At 47.9% G+C, this 13938-nt stretch overlaps 2 long non-coding RNA genes across 2 annotated transcripts; both read right to left on the bottom strand.

Annotated features, from left to right (window-relative positions):
* Positions 1-5908: 5908 nt before the first annotated feature.
* LOC147240038 (uncharacterized) lies at positions 5909-6789 on the bottom strand. The gene is made up of 3 exons (XR_015111552.1): positions 6542-6789; positions 6155-6333; positions 5909-6059 (listed from the first exon to the last, which is right to left on the bottom strand). It is a non-coding gene; the product is annotated as an uncharacterized LOC147240038 (long non-coding RNA).
* Positions 6790-7265: 476 nt separating this feature from the next.
* On the bottom strand, positions 7266-13005 carry LOC147240039 (uncharacterized). Its single transcript, XR_015111551.1, has 4 exons — positions 12924-13005; positions 12233-12351; positions 11993-12131; positions 7266-7373 (listed from the first exon to the last, which is right to left on the bottom strand). It is a non-coding gene; the product is annotated as an uncharacterized LOC147240039 (long non-coding RNA).
* Positions 13006-13938: the final 933 nt, after the last annotated feature.

The raw sequence follows: 13938 nt of genomic DNA on the forward strand, positions 1-13938 counted from the left end.
TGAGTCGGTTCCTGAACATGACCTCATTCCCACCCTGGGGAGGGTCCCAGGCGTGGAGGCGGGGTGTTGATAACACCTTAATGAGCTGGATGTCTAATAATGATCAGGAACAAAAGCGGGGAACATTCTTGTGTGGCTGTTTCAGCTGACTGGCAGACGATCGCTGCTCCAGGCCTCCACAGCTCATCGATCGCCAGGCAATTAAAGATCGCAGCCACCGAGGAGAGCAGGAGGCCGGTGGGGGAATGGAGGTGAGTGTTGAGAGCAGAACATTATCAGCCATGGCCTCAGGGACTGGGTCACTGACCTGCTGTGACATCACATCACCGCGTGGCCTGTTCGTCCTGCTCCCGGGAGGACGAGCAGCACGTGGACCTGGAGGCACGTGTTGGCCAGGTTTTAAACGCTCAGACATTTTGGATATTGGAACAGACGGCACGCGTCTGCTTCAGGGACAGTTTAGATTCCCGTGGTAGCGGCTACCAAGCCTGGGCGTGATATGATGTCATCACTGACCTGGCAGGTTGTAATCCAGAGAATGAAGCCATAGAACTTTGTTAGGTCATCTGCATCCACAGCCTCAATACTGGACACGCCCACATTTGATTTCTGGGTGACAATCTGCTGGCTCCGCCCACTAATGTTTCTATCAATCAAGTCCTTTTTGCTGCTTTAAAACAGTCAGAGGAAGTACAGCACAACTTCCTGTGCAGCCTGCAACTTCCCGCTCAGGAGCTCATAAATCGCAGCAGAGACGTGACGCTGACCTCACACTTGAACAACACGGAGCAACTCCAGAAGTACCACGCTCTCGTGACACAATTGACTAACTTCAGCAACTTCAATGGATGTACAAACACAAAATAAAGGTACAATTTGCTGACGTAACTTGCTGTATTTCCTAAAATATTTTCCTCAAGAGCGGAAGGAACCAGGCCTTCATCTCCAGTGACCTCGATGTGAAAGGTGCACTTCCTCAAATCGTCATCTCTTTTTTCTGATTTCTTGGTTTTGAGCCAAAAGCGTCATATTTGAAGCTCTTGGAAGACGAGAAATAAAAGAGGGTTGATTCAGCTGATACCTTGGAAGAGGAGGATGAATGAAGACGTTCTCATCCCAAATCAAGACCCATCGATAAACAGCTATCAGTCGCTGTCTGTAAAACGCCTGACTGGTGATACCACATCATTAAAACACATTTTCTTGTGTGAATTCTGTCAATTTCCTCGTGCAGGAGCAGGTTTCTGGCCAGAGAAGAAGAAGAAGATGCAGTGCGTCTGATTGAAGCTGTAGCCATCAATGTGACTTTGTCACCAGATCAGTAAATCCTCATTGTTAAGGCACTAATTAACAGCTTGTCTCACTTTCAGATGAAGTCCTGTGATAAATGCAGCCGTCCCCGTTGTCCCTGTTTCTAATAAGAAGGAGGAGGAAAAGAGTTGACTTCACCGAAGCAGCAGCCGCCGCCATCAAAACATGATTCATGTTGTCCATACGGCTAACGGCACACAGCAGCGGCCTCGTGGAAAAAACTGCCCTCGTTTTCCAGATAGAACTAGGAAATCAACTTCCGACCTTTAACAGCGGAGGGAAAGAAAATAAAGATTAGGAGGAGAGGAGCAACACAAATAAACAAAGCAACAACTGTGATGTCATACGTCGGGCCGCTCGTCAGCGCTGATGCTCAATAAATACGTTTTAGATTCTTAGTTTAGGTTTTTTACAGGTTTTCTGCTACCTTGTGTATACATGTGTGTTTATGTGGGAACACAAATATTTTGAATCAAGTGACCACCACATGTGTGAAGCTTGTTTAATCAAACCCCTGAACCCCAAACCAGCAAATACCTGCATAAACGTTGGTAACACAAAAGTGTTCCAGGAGTTTCCACATGTGAGAATGAAGTGCGGTAAGAAAATCAGATGTTCAGGAATTCTTCTGACATTTCGGATGACATTTTAAATGAGAATTAGAAGGAAAGGTCGCTGACACCCCGTCATACAAACCTAGAGCTAGCAGGAGGTGATTAGCCTAGCTTAGCATCAAGCCTCGAAGCAGTCAAGGCATTCAGCACGGCTGCAGAACAACCAAACACATACAAGCTTGCTATTATTTCTGACCTAGCATGCTAGCTAGTGGCCTGTAGGTATGATGAGGTTTAATAAAGCTACATGAAACAAAAAACTCTGAGCTAGCTAGCTTGTGGCTATTAGCTGTGACACACTAGTATGAATATATAACAGGTGTCTGAACAGAACTTGGTTTACACCCTTGTTGGTCTGCAAGAGTGAATGCTACATTCCTTTTAGCTTGGAACTCAGAGATGCTAACTGGGAGCTGACCAGCAGCAGTGGACAAAAGTAAAAAAAAACAACAAAAAAAACAGACACATTGTTCATGCCTCAACTTGCAAGTTGATATCAACACTGCAGGAACTATTCTGCTTGTAAAAACATCACGGTAACATTCAACACAGAACAAGACCAGAACGGCTGATTGAATGTGACACAACTCAGACCAAAGTGTCCAGTTGAACCTGAGCAGTGGTGACGAAGGCCTCGTTGAGGAGTGACAGATGGACACACTCAGCCCTTCGTACACGTCCCTCCATGAGCAGAAAACTTCTCAAATACTTCCTAATCACATCCGTCCTCTACTACTGACTGCATATTTAACCTTGACTCTGACTACAAGGAGACTTGAAGACTTTCAGTAGCTTGAACTTGACAAGTTGTTTGGACATGTGACTAAACAGCCTCGGCTCACGTCTGAGTCCGGGTCTGGAGCCAGACGCACCGGGAGGCTCAGCACTGTTGCCCCAGATTTGAAGGGGTTGTCATCAAGACATTTGAAGCAAATCTTTTTCATAGTAGTATTTTATGTGTTTATTATGTGAAGTGATGAATTCTGATCATTTCGTTGCCAAATGGGTGTTTGAGGCAGCAAAGCAGTGACCTTCTCAGAAAGAAGTATGATGAAATTGTGCTAAATTCTTCAGAATAACAGTTGGTTTGTACTTGGACCTGATTTAAACAAATTTATTGGAAGTGAGCAATGACTCAGATTTTCCTTCATGTGTGAGAGATCGACTACGTCCTCAGCAGACGGGTGGTCTTGTGTGTTGTGCAAATCTCTTTGAGTGCAGAGATGTATTTGGATTTATGTGAGCCACGTTACTGTGATGAAAGTGGGCTCAGCCGGGGCAAAGATCGCAGGTGATCTTCCTCGTGAAGCGAACTGATTGGGTCACATGTCTGGGAGGACATCCAGCGGCGACATCGGATCAAACCGGCGCCTGTGCAACAGGGTAAATAATCAATGTCCAGTTGGAGAATGCGGGCCAGTAGGATGTAGCCAGCAGGACCGCGACTGGACTCGGAGCTCAGCTGTAAGAGGCCGCGACCCCTCCAGTCTAGGGGGAGGTAAACAGGGAAGAAGGTCAGTGCCGGGGGCCCAATCCATTCCTCTGGCCCCTCTCTTCAGGGGCTGTTGTCAAGCCTTGGGGTAAGCAACTGTATCAACACGATCTGGGGCTCCGTGCAGCGCCGTTCACCCCGGCCCCTCTGAACGGTCACCAAAACTGACCGCGCACATCGAGCAAACACGGGGACAAACAGCAGACTTTGAATAACTCTGGCCCTCGGGGGGGCAGAGGTTCAGGGTTGTGAATGGAGTTCAGATCTGAGTGTATAAGAAGGCGCCATGATGTTTTATGGCAACCATGCAAATATAGGTCATCGTAGCGAATATCAAGATACCTCGTCGGCGACGTCAATTCAAGTGCAGGTTGAAAGAAACAAGGAGAAAAACGAAATGCATCCCCATAGACGAATGATTGCTTCCACATTTTAAACAGAAAAATACTGAAATTGTAATAACATCAACACAGTTTCCACATTAAAACCTCAGCTTCTCATGTGAAAACTTTATTTACCACATTGTCATTTTAGTCCTGATTCTCGATTCCAGGCACGAAGGCGGTCGTTCCAGTGTGGGGTTGGCGTGCCGAGGTTGACCGACCCTCGTTTGGGTTCAACGCCCGTCTGTTGATTGTAGCTTTATGAGTTCAAAGCCCGCCGGTATGGTGACAACACCATGACAGCTCGTCATCTGCTTTGGCAACACCTGCATCGACGTGCACCAGAAACTGTTGTGAAAACCCTCATGGTGACGTCTGCTCTTACCTGCATTCATCTGTTGATTCTGCTGACAATCACATTCGCTAGTTTTACTACAAGGGATTTTACCCTGAAAGGGCGAACTGCTCTGCATGTACTACTAATTAGTACATGCATTAATCACAAGCGGTACATTGTTATCAATCACAAGCTCGTGTAATGCATCTCCTAACTGATGAATGAATACAGGTGTGTGATGACGCTGAGAAGCCCCGCCCCTTGACCACATGCACCAGGGAACGCAGGTGAGCAGCTTCACTCTGAGGAGCCATCCTTACTCCCTCATAAGTACTACGACTGCAAAGAGACACCCGACAACTGCAAACAAGCACAAACCAACGATGCAGAGAGAAAAAAAAAAACTACACAGAAGAAACACAAACAGGTAGAAAGAGAAAAAGAAAAAAATACCAAGAGACACAAAATAAAAGGGGTCGGAAAAAAACCAGCGTCTTGTTGTTTGTGGTTGTGTTTTCAGGTCTTTCAGGTTCCTGAGCAGGTCTGCTGGGGGTCCAGGGGTCCGTTGTCTCAACCCGTCCACACAGATGTTGGGAGTCGTGGTGCGCCACCAGGTAAAAAAACACCATCTCCAACATCCAAAGGTGGAAATACATGAGACACAAAAGTAAAAAGTCTTGCATAAGAGAGACTGTCAGATAAGCCCCAACGCTGCGTGCTAGGGACTTCCTACTGGTCAGCGCTCCAGTCACGCATCCGCCCCCGAGACCCCGCAAAGCCGACAGGATCTGTCATCGGCAGTAGCTCTTATGTGTGAACAACTCGTTTCAAGTCTCGGCCCGGCGAGGGAACCGGGCCCAGAGGCCTGGCGTGACCCCGGGATGTACGGCAGGAGTTGCAGTGGAGGCTCTGGCAGGGCCCGCGGTTCCCGTGCAACCGTTTGCTGATGACCTCCACAGCTGTGAGCTCGGGAGGAAACATGTTGAATAACGCAACATCCCAGACCTAAAACATCTTTCTTCTGAGTATTTTGTTTCACATTATCTCGCTGTCAAGAGCAAGACTCCATTTGCTGTTTCAAAGCCTCGCTGTGTGTAATAGATCACATTCTGGGCTTCTTTATGACGACTTCCCATCGCCTGTCTGGGACATGACAAGAAGCTGGCCAAGTCTCAGGCCTTCTCTGGCAGCGGCACACAGACATAACATTTACACATGGACTGTAATATTTCCAGTAATAACCTGATTAAGACAACACCCTGAAAAAGGAACTCATGTAAACAGCATTTTCTGATTAAACTGACCTGACTGAGGACGTAACTGAATTAAGCCTTGCAGCATTCGCATGCTCGCAGGGCGGTTAAGAAGTGCAGAAAAAAGACAAACCTCCTCTGACTTTGAGGGGGTCACACGCAGTCTGGCACCTGCTGGTCTGTTTCTTCTTTTGCACTTCCTGTTTGGGTGAGTGTGGTGTCATGTACCAGGTCAGTGGTGGGGACGGTTTTGACCACAGCAGAAAAAGACCCAAAATAAACCCAAGCTCTTACAACTGCAGACCAGGAAAGTCCATGGTGGTGGAAAGAGGCGTCACAACCATAGCAACGCATCAGCCCCCTTGGGTTCTTTCATGGTGACGCTGCTTCCACAGGGTCAGACCTGTTTTATCGTGTTCTACTTCGGTTGGATCCTGTTTCCGAACGAGCACACAAACACCACCAGCTCAGGTGACCCTCCAGCCCTAAATGATCAAGTGCTCACCTGAAGGAGTCTTGAGCCCACAGGGATGTTTCTCCTTCCTGCATCACTTCTCACTTCTGCATCACACCAGGGTGACGGAGGAGCCAGCAACTCTCGTTCACCGCAGCGACGAAATGTACGTCCACTTGTTGTGTTTTTTCTCCAGTCCAGGTGTTGATCACTGTCTGGACGAAGGAGACCTGGATTATACCAGACGATGGCCTAGAGGGTTACGAAACCGACGTTTTTGGACAGTTTTGCTGTTGTTAACCGCCGTTACCTGAACAATACCTGGTAATTTACCGTTGGAGCGATGCCAAAATCCCCGTCGTATCCAGTCTGCCGCTCATCCTCGCCGTAGCGCGGCTCTTTGACGCTGGCTGCCCCGCAGACCTGCGTGAGCTGGGCTGAGGAAACCTTTGAGCAAGGAAACTCCTATTCCAGTTTATCATGGTCCACCTGAACCGATGAGAAGTGATAAACTGATAAAGTAGAGAGCAGAAATGCACCGAAGGGAGGAAATGAATCCTCCATTAATATCAATATCTCCACTCTGCACTGTTGTCTTGCCAGATCAAACACTACCTTTTATCCCTTTGGCTCTCGGCCCTGAACGGTTGGAGATATGAATCCAGTCGGACAGATATCATCTCTCCCTGAGACTCACCTGCACAACGAACCTTTATTGATTTCATGTAGGAACTAAACAGGCGCAGTCACGGTTCTCTCTGACCTAATTGTTCAGATGTGGTTCTCAAGCTGGTTTTGCGTCACTTCTTGGCTTCCTGTATCCACGACGACCAAGAAGAAAACAATCTTTGGAAGAAATGATGAGAATTCACTCAGTCATGCTGCTCTGTGTTTGTTTGAGGAAGCTGACATTTCAACAGTCCTCCAAAACCAGAGAAAAATGGTTTGTGATGATGATGATTTTCTTTTTAATCCTGTTTTTTTGGGGGGTTTGTTTTTCCTCCTCATTGCACATCACAGCAGAGCTCAACAGCGACGGTTCAGGATGGCTCCATCCTGGAAGTGAATGTCCAGTTTTCCAGTTCCTCCACCGATGTGTCAGCAAATCCGTCATATAAAGACTGAAACAGCGAATCACCGATCAAACCTTAAAACGAGGCTGATATTCTTTGAACTTGAGGCCTCAACAGGAGCAGAAACCATCGCCTCCAACCTGCTGGACTGATGTCACATCCTTTATTAAGGTTCCTGACTCACAGCTGAAGCGTCACCTCACCAAAACCCTGAAAAATTCCGATAAAAGAGCAGTTGACGTCAGAAGTAATGACGCAGCAGTCTTTCATGACTCCGACCGCTCTGCTTAGCGGATGTTTTCATACCTCGACCCTGGTGGAAGCCGTAGCCTGGAGGCATCGGGGTTTGGGTCACTCGTCTGTCCAGACCTTCATCCCGTCCTCGTTACTGTGACATCTCTGGAACCTCTTGAGGGAACTTCTTCAAATTTGGCCGAACTGGGAGTCAGTGATGACCTGGGCAGATTTCAGCAGTCAGAGATCATTGTCACCTCGCATGGATTTGATATCTCCGGAATGTCTTGAGGAAACTTCTCCTACTTTGCCACAAACATGTACTGAGAATCGGGGACAAAGGTCACTGGGATGGGTGCGCGTCCCAGGGGAACACAACCAGGCTGCTCGAGCTTAATTCAGGTAGCGTCATGTGTTGCAAAACATAAAGCTAAACATGAAAGGAACTCCTCATCCGGACCGAACAGACTTCAGGTGTGAGAGGCCTTCAATGTTCTTGTGGAGTGCTTTCACTTATTCGCCTGGCTCTTCGTCTTGGAAGGACAGACTCTCATCTTGTAAGAGGGAGAGTTTCTCTGTAATGACACCTGAGACGCTGGGCCCGGCAGAACCAGACACAGTGCTTCTAGGTCAGAGGCACGACGGCCTGAATCATCCGCCGGCGCTCCTCGTGCGTACAGCTGCGGCTCTGCTTTCATGTCCCTCCACACGTCTCTCGGCTCCCTCACGTCTCTTTTCACACCGACAAGAAAATCAGGACACGTTGAAGACAACAGGAAGGCGAAAGGACAAGACGGGGTCAGGCGGAGATTAAGGGCAGAAACAGGTGTATTACTGCGCTGTTTAGTAAATAGATCCAATCGCTCAGCCTTCCCGTTCCACCGTCTGTTTGAGGGTAAATACCACCATGTGGCCCTGCAGGATAAATAAAGCTCTGCCCCGAGGAGCTGGACTACTGTAGCAACAAGCCAGAACCAGAGCTCCCATTGGTTGATATGAAGGATCCTGTAGTTCTCATCAGCTCCATCTATCATCATACCTCATTACGGAGAAATCCAAACAGTCGAGCACCCGATGTTTGGGTGTTTTTACACCAGTGCAGATGTGTGCGCTTTGAGCACTCGGTTGCATGCAAAGTGACATAACGTTGACAGCACATGCAGTGTTTGGGAGTGTTTTTCACCGAAGCAGATTACACTTATTTTCCATGCTGCTCATCCCTGCGATGTATTATCCACCTAATACAACTGATTATGAAGCCTTGTTCAGCGCATTTGATCACCGACTCAAGATAAGTCTGATTCCACTTTCTCGCAGGGAATCCACTTTGAAGTGGAAATCCTCTTTCCTGAGTGCACCTTGCAGATATCAGCGCCGGCCGAGGGGACAGCGCATTAATGACAACAACAGACAAACATGACATAAACACACAGTCGTGCTGCAAGTGATTTACTGCAACTTGGAAACTAGTGTGTGATTCATTAAGGCGAACGACTCATCACGCTTCTTAGATTTTCCTAAAGAAAGAAAGGGGTCATCTGAGGATGTGGGTGAGGAGTTAATCTTTACCCTCGGGGGTTTACCCCCCCCCCCCCCCCCCCCGCCTCCAGGAGGAGTTCAACTCAGTGACCTTCCCACCCAGAGGGGAGATTTGGGTGGATTTACCTGACCGCCATCGTTACCTCCTGGTAGGAAAAGACAGAAACACGGAAAAGTCTTGAAATGGAAATCTGAATATAGGTTCTCATTAAAGCTGGGCCTGGATTTAAAGCAATACTTCCCCCAAAAAGTGTATTTAAGCATTCACTAATTCACTCTCGCTGACTCCAGAATGCAGGAAGAGCCAGCCACGTATATTTAGCCTGACGCTAATGGAGACTGACGGCTAACAACGTCAAAACTGTCCAAAAAATAATTCTCGCCTTCTTTATTCAGCCGCATGATCGGTAATCCACAAACACTTTGATTTGACATTAAAAACTTACTACAAACCTTTCAGTGCTGCCGTGAACGCACGCGCGTTGTGGATTAATGAGGATGCCGCTGGATAAAAAAGAGGTGGATGATACCGGATGACGACCTGGAGAGTTTTGAAACTGATGTTTCTAGACACTTCTGCAGTTGTTAGCCATCAGTCCTTGTTGGCTTAAAGCTAAATGTACGTGGCTGGCTCTTCCCGCCCTCATGGGGAGGTATCACTTGAAGGGCCGGGGCGACCAGATGAAGTGAGCCCGACCTCCCATGGTTAGGGAGCCGTTAGGAGGCTTTGTCACGGTGGGCACACACGCTTCCTGGTTCTACAACGTCACATGATGTTTGATGGTAAAGGACAAAACAGGCAGTGCTTTAATTGTGAAGCGGATTTTGTGATTTTTCTCCTGCGACCTCACGACTGACACTCGGGCAAAGATACCTTTAACGATAGCTCAGAGAGGACTTTCCCTCTCTGCCCCCAGTGCTTTGAGCTCATGTTGAAAATGGGGGCGAGCAGGTTCTGCAGGAGAGAGATAGACTAAGCACAATTAGGGGGTTGCATTCCTCTGGTGTCTATAAATACCCTGCACGTTTCCTCTCTTCTGTCTGTGATTCCCATTAAACCAGTGGAAAATCAGCCTGCCTTGCGTGGCACTGAGAGCCCCTTAACTTCCCCCGGCCTCTGAAGGGGGACATACTGGGTGGTGGCCCTGGTGGGGCTGCACGGTGGGAGGATACCGGCGCTTCAGCTATGGAGGAGAGGGATCAACCTGCTACGTGTTGGGACTGCAAATGTCCTTGTCAAGTCCTCCGAGATCCTCCGAGTCTCCATCTGTGCCAGTGAGACGCTCGCCGTGTCGTCGCACTGCCACGGAAACTGATGCAACCGCGCTTTTATAGTTGGGGTCCCAGTTGCGCTCTGGCAATCACATGCACACGCCACTTAAACACAGCGCCGAAAATGTTCAATTTTTTTTTTTTAAATGCCAGCTGATCTGAGCGTCAGTCAGAAGGCTGGACGCACCCTGAACTCCCCTGCTTCGCCTCTTTCACTCCAGCCTGGCTTTCCTGGAGCATCGGTTGATTTCCACCTTTGAGTCCACCTGCCGCCACGAGAATGGCTGATGCCAACATCGCTTTGATGACTTGTGCTGATATTTTTGACTTTAAAATGTTCCAGTCACTTGATAACCCAGTAACTTACACACAACATCAACTTTTCACATTGGTGGTGTTGTTTTGTGGCCATGTTGGATTTTAAACTCCACTTTAAAGCCTTTTTGACGACATTAAAGTCCAACACCTTGATGTCCGGATCCTCACGCAGTTGATCAGGTGTAACTGACGTGGAGGAGGAATTATTTCCGTCTTTTTGTCAATAACTCCAGAACAGTTCAAGGAACTTTCTTCAGATTTGACACAAACATCCACTGGAACTCGTGGATGAACAGAAACATCTGCTCGTGGTCAAAGGTCACTGTGACCGGGAGACAGCGGGAAGTTGTACAACCGCATTCAACGATTTCTAGTTTTCACTGAGAGCGAACTGAGGCTCCAGAGTTCCTCTTCAACCCTGAAAAACCACGTGGAATCAGCATTTTCTCCAAATGAATCAAAAGAATGGATTCTAGTGCAAGACTCTAGATGTCCCACCTCCAAACAGACCTGAACACCAGCAGGTTCATGTCTGAGCCTCAGCTTCTGCTGTCAGGCCACATGACGCATCGGCGTGCTTGTTGGCCACAGAGATGAAAAAATGAGATGAGGTGGAAGTTTATTTCATGCTCGGAGCAAATATGCAGGGTGGTTCATTTCCACCGGTGCCCACAGAACCACAGGAAGTGATCAGTCAGAAAGTGAGAGCTGAGCTCTGATGTCATGCCGTTTTATTTCAAATCTTGCAAACAGCGCCCTCTTGAGACTAACATGCAACACTCGCAGGTGCCAATCAAATAGTGCTGCAGTTTCTTAGCATCTCCACATGTTAAGCACGGTTTTATCGTGTGATGAGGCTCAGCTAACTGATGAGAAGCATCCTGGCTGCTCCTGAGCAACACAGCAATCCTTTAGATTCAGACGCACGGTGGAGGAAATCTTCTCCTGTCGGCAGCACAAGTGACGCCTCTGTTGTTCTCTATTATCAGTAGAAAATCAAATCTGTAGTTAAATCCCCCGAGAGACGAGGTCCAAATAACTTCAGTGTGTAAACTCGGTGAAACATAATGTTCTCTGTCACTTTCACACCAAAAGGTTTTCATTGGCTGGAAGTATTTTTTATGGTCCAGGCAGCGGAAATGTTTGACTGGGGTCAGTCTGTTCCCTGAAACGCCGATCCAGAGCCATATGGACACAATAATAAAATACATACAAGCAAACACTTGATAGCGCATGGTCAAACCCCTGGACATCAAACCGTAACAATGAGACGAGGGGAGGCTGATCGATCCGCCCTGCAGATATGAGGTTCAGTGCACGCCGCTCTGACGTCAAGAGAAAGCGGAGCTGGTCTTTGCAGGTCCTGTGGTTTCGGGACTTGAAAGGGACGATGCAGAGTCCGCTCAAAATCCCCTCCGAGGAACTCTGCGCCCGCTGCTTCGGTTCTGGCTGTCCTCTGTGTGGCTGCGCTGAACCCTCTCAAACCTGATCCCACACCCACGGGAGGACTGAGCCTCACTACCAGACACGTGACAAATACCGGGCTGATGGAAGGAACACTGAGTGACTGGGCAGACGGAGGTGTGGGGCTGTTTAGTCGAGCAAGACGGAGAGTTGTGATGCACTGAGTCCACAAGGTGGCGCTAGAGAACACACGCTTCCTCTAGGTGATGCTGCTGTACATCAGGCGAGGAACACAATGTCAGGCGTACCTCCTGTAACCACCAGGTGGCGCTATGACTTCAACACAGCCTGTAGACGTCTTCAGGACTCTCATCAAAGATCTGATCATGTGACTCCAGTTACTACAGCTTCCTGTTCTACAGAAGAACCTGAATATGTGGTTCTCACCTGAAAAAATATTAAAATTCAATTTAGTAACACATTTGGTGGCTGGAATTCTCTGTCATCACTGGTGGTTGATGGGAAATGTGTGCTGGGTGCAGTCCTACCTGAGGAAGCTCCTCGAGCCATCCGTGACCTTTGAACTCTACCAGGAGTGGCACACTCCTCCAAGTATTCATCTCTCATAAAATCCCACAGATAAGAGCAGCAGGTATGAGAGAACAACCTGCATCAGACAGCGGGAAGAAAACTGCTAATTACCAGATTTACCAGCATTGATTGATCGAGGTCAAGAGGACGGCGCTCCCAGTGGGAGGTCCTTGTCTCTCCTCGCTGACATGAGGAAGCGTTTCATAAAAATATAAAGAAGTGGACACAGAAATAACGCTGACGCTCAAGAATGAAGTCACTGTTGTCCTGGGGTTCCTGTCTCATCGGCTACAGCTGCACTCACGGCGGACATTTCCTCCCCAGTGGAGGTCATTAGGTCTAAAATTGACCAAATGTGTCCTTTGAACTCAAGATGCCGAAGCCTGCAGGCTTCTCCTGAACCAGCGCAGCCTGATGAAGCACCGCCTCCCCCATTCCTGCTGCAGCGGTGATGCCAGAGCCCACCTGCGCTCGTGTCATCGAGACCCTCAGAGGCTCCCGCACACGATTTCTTCATTACATCCTGCGCTCTTTCAACGTCATCAAAGACCACATTTGCAGCAGACTTGGATGAGCCTCCCAGGGCTCTAACAGGTTCTGACGCTGTAATTGCACCAAAATCGAAGCAACACAATTACGGGGTCTCACCTGGAGGTCTTGGGAGGAGGAGGAGGAGGTGAAGTCAGAGGTGCCCTCATGTGCGGGGCTCTCGTAGCAGTGGTGCTGTACAAAGACAAGAGGAGCCCGTGCGTGTTAAGACTGTAGAGCTGATGCATGATTTTACCAAAGTGTCAGTTGGGACATTAAAGGTGCTGTTTGTAACTTTACACACCAGCTGGCTAACAATAAATGCTAATGCTAATAAATGCTTCAACACAGATTGCTGCTTCTTCTTCACTTGACACCAAATTTTTTTTTAACTTGGAATAAAGTTTTGTGCTCCAGTGTAGAAAAGACCTATTTCACATGGTGGCTATATTCATCACACGCTCGATGCTGGGATGTTGTTTTACTCCAGGATGCAACGACGGGAAGTCAAACATATTGTTGTCATGTCATCATTTCCTGGTTGACCAGCAACTGAACTAACTATGAATAGTGAGAATTCAGAGGGAAAAAGAGCAACATTTGACAGATGGACAATACATTTGACAGTCCATTAGCTACCTTCAGCCAGCAGCTACCATTAGCAACCTCCTCTTAGCAAACAGTACCGGCTGTTGTCTAATACGATACACGAAGGAAGTACTAAGTTAATGTTATGAAGCATTGCACTCACTGGAACTCATATTTCTGTGTAACATTACTGCATTTAAAATTCTGCTCCAAGCGCTTTAGCATTGCTTGTGTAGCATAAAGATGCTAGTGAGAGACGCCTGCTTCATAGCGTTAACATACTCACTCATCAGATCATGTATCGCAACAACCGACACGTGAGCTTCGAAGTGGTTGAATGCTAACGCCGGGCTCTTTACCTCGCGTCTCGCGCCACGGAAGTCAGTATTTCTGGTTTTCTTCCAAGTTTAACTCTCAACTGTCCAGGGAGGTCTTGTGATCCCCGTTTGTTGGTTTGACGATTATTTCATTGATCGTGATCAGGATAACTTAGCAATGTGCGCGCGTATCAAATGAAAGGAGGATGGAACTCTTGATTCTGAGCGTA

Source organism: Aulostomus chinensis, chromosome 23 (assembly GCF_037954235.1).
Source record: "Aulostomus chinensis isolate RoL2024-O1b breed Wild chromosome 23, RoL_Achi_v1.0, whole genome shotgun sequence".
Lineage (NCBI taxonomy): Eukaryota > Metazoa > Chordata > Actinopteri > Syngnathiformes > Aulostomidae > Aulostomus > Aulostomus chinensis.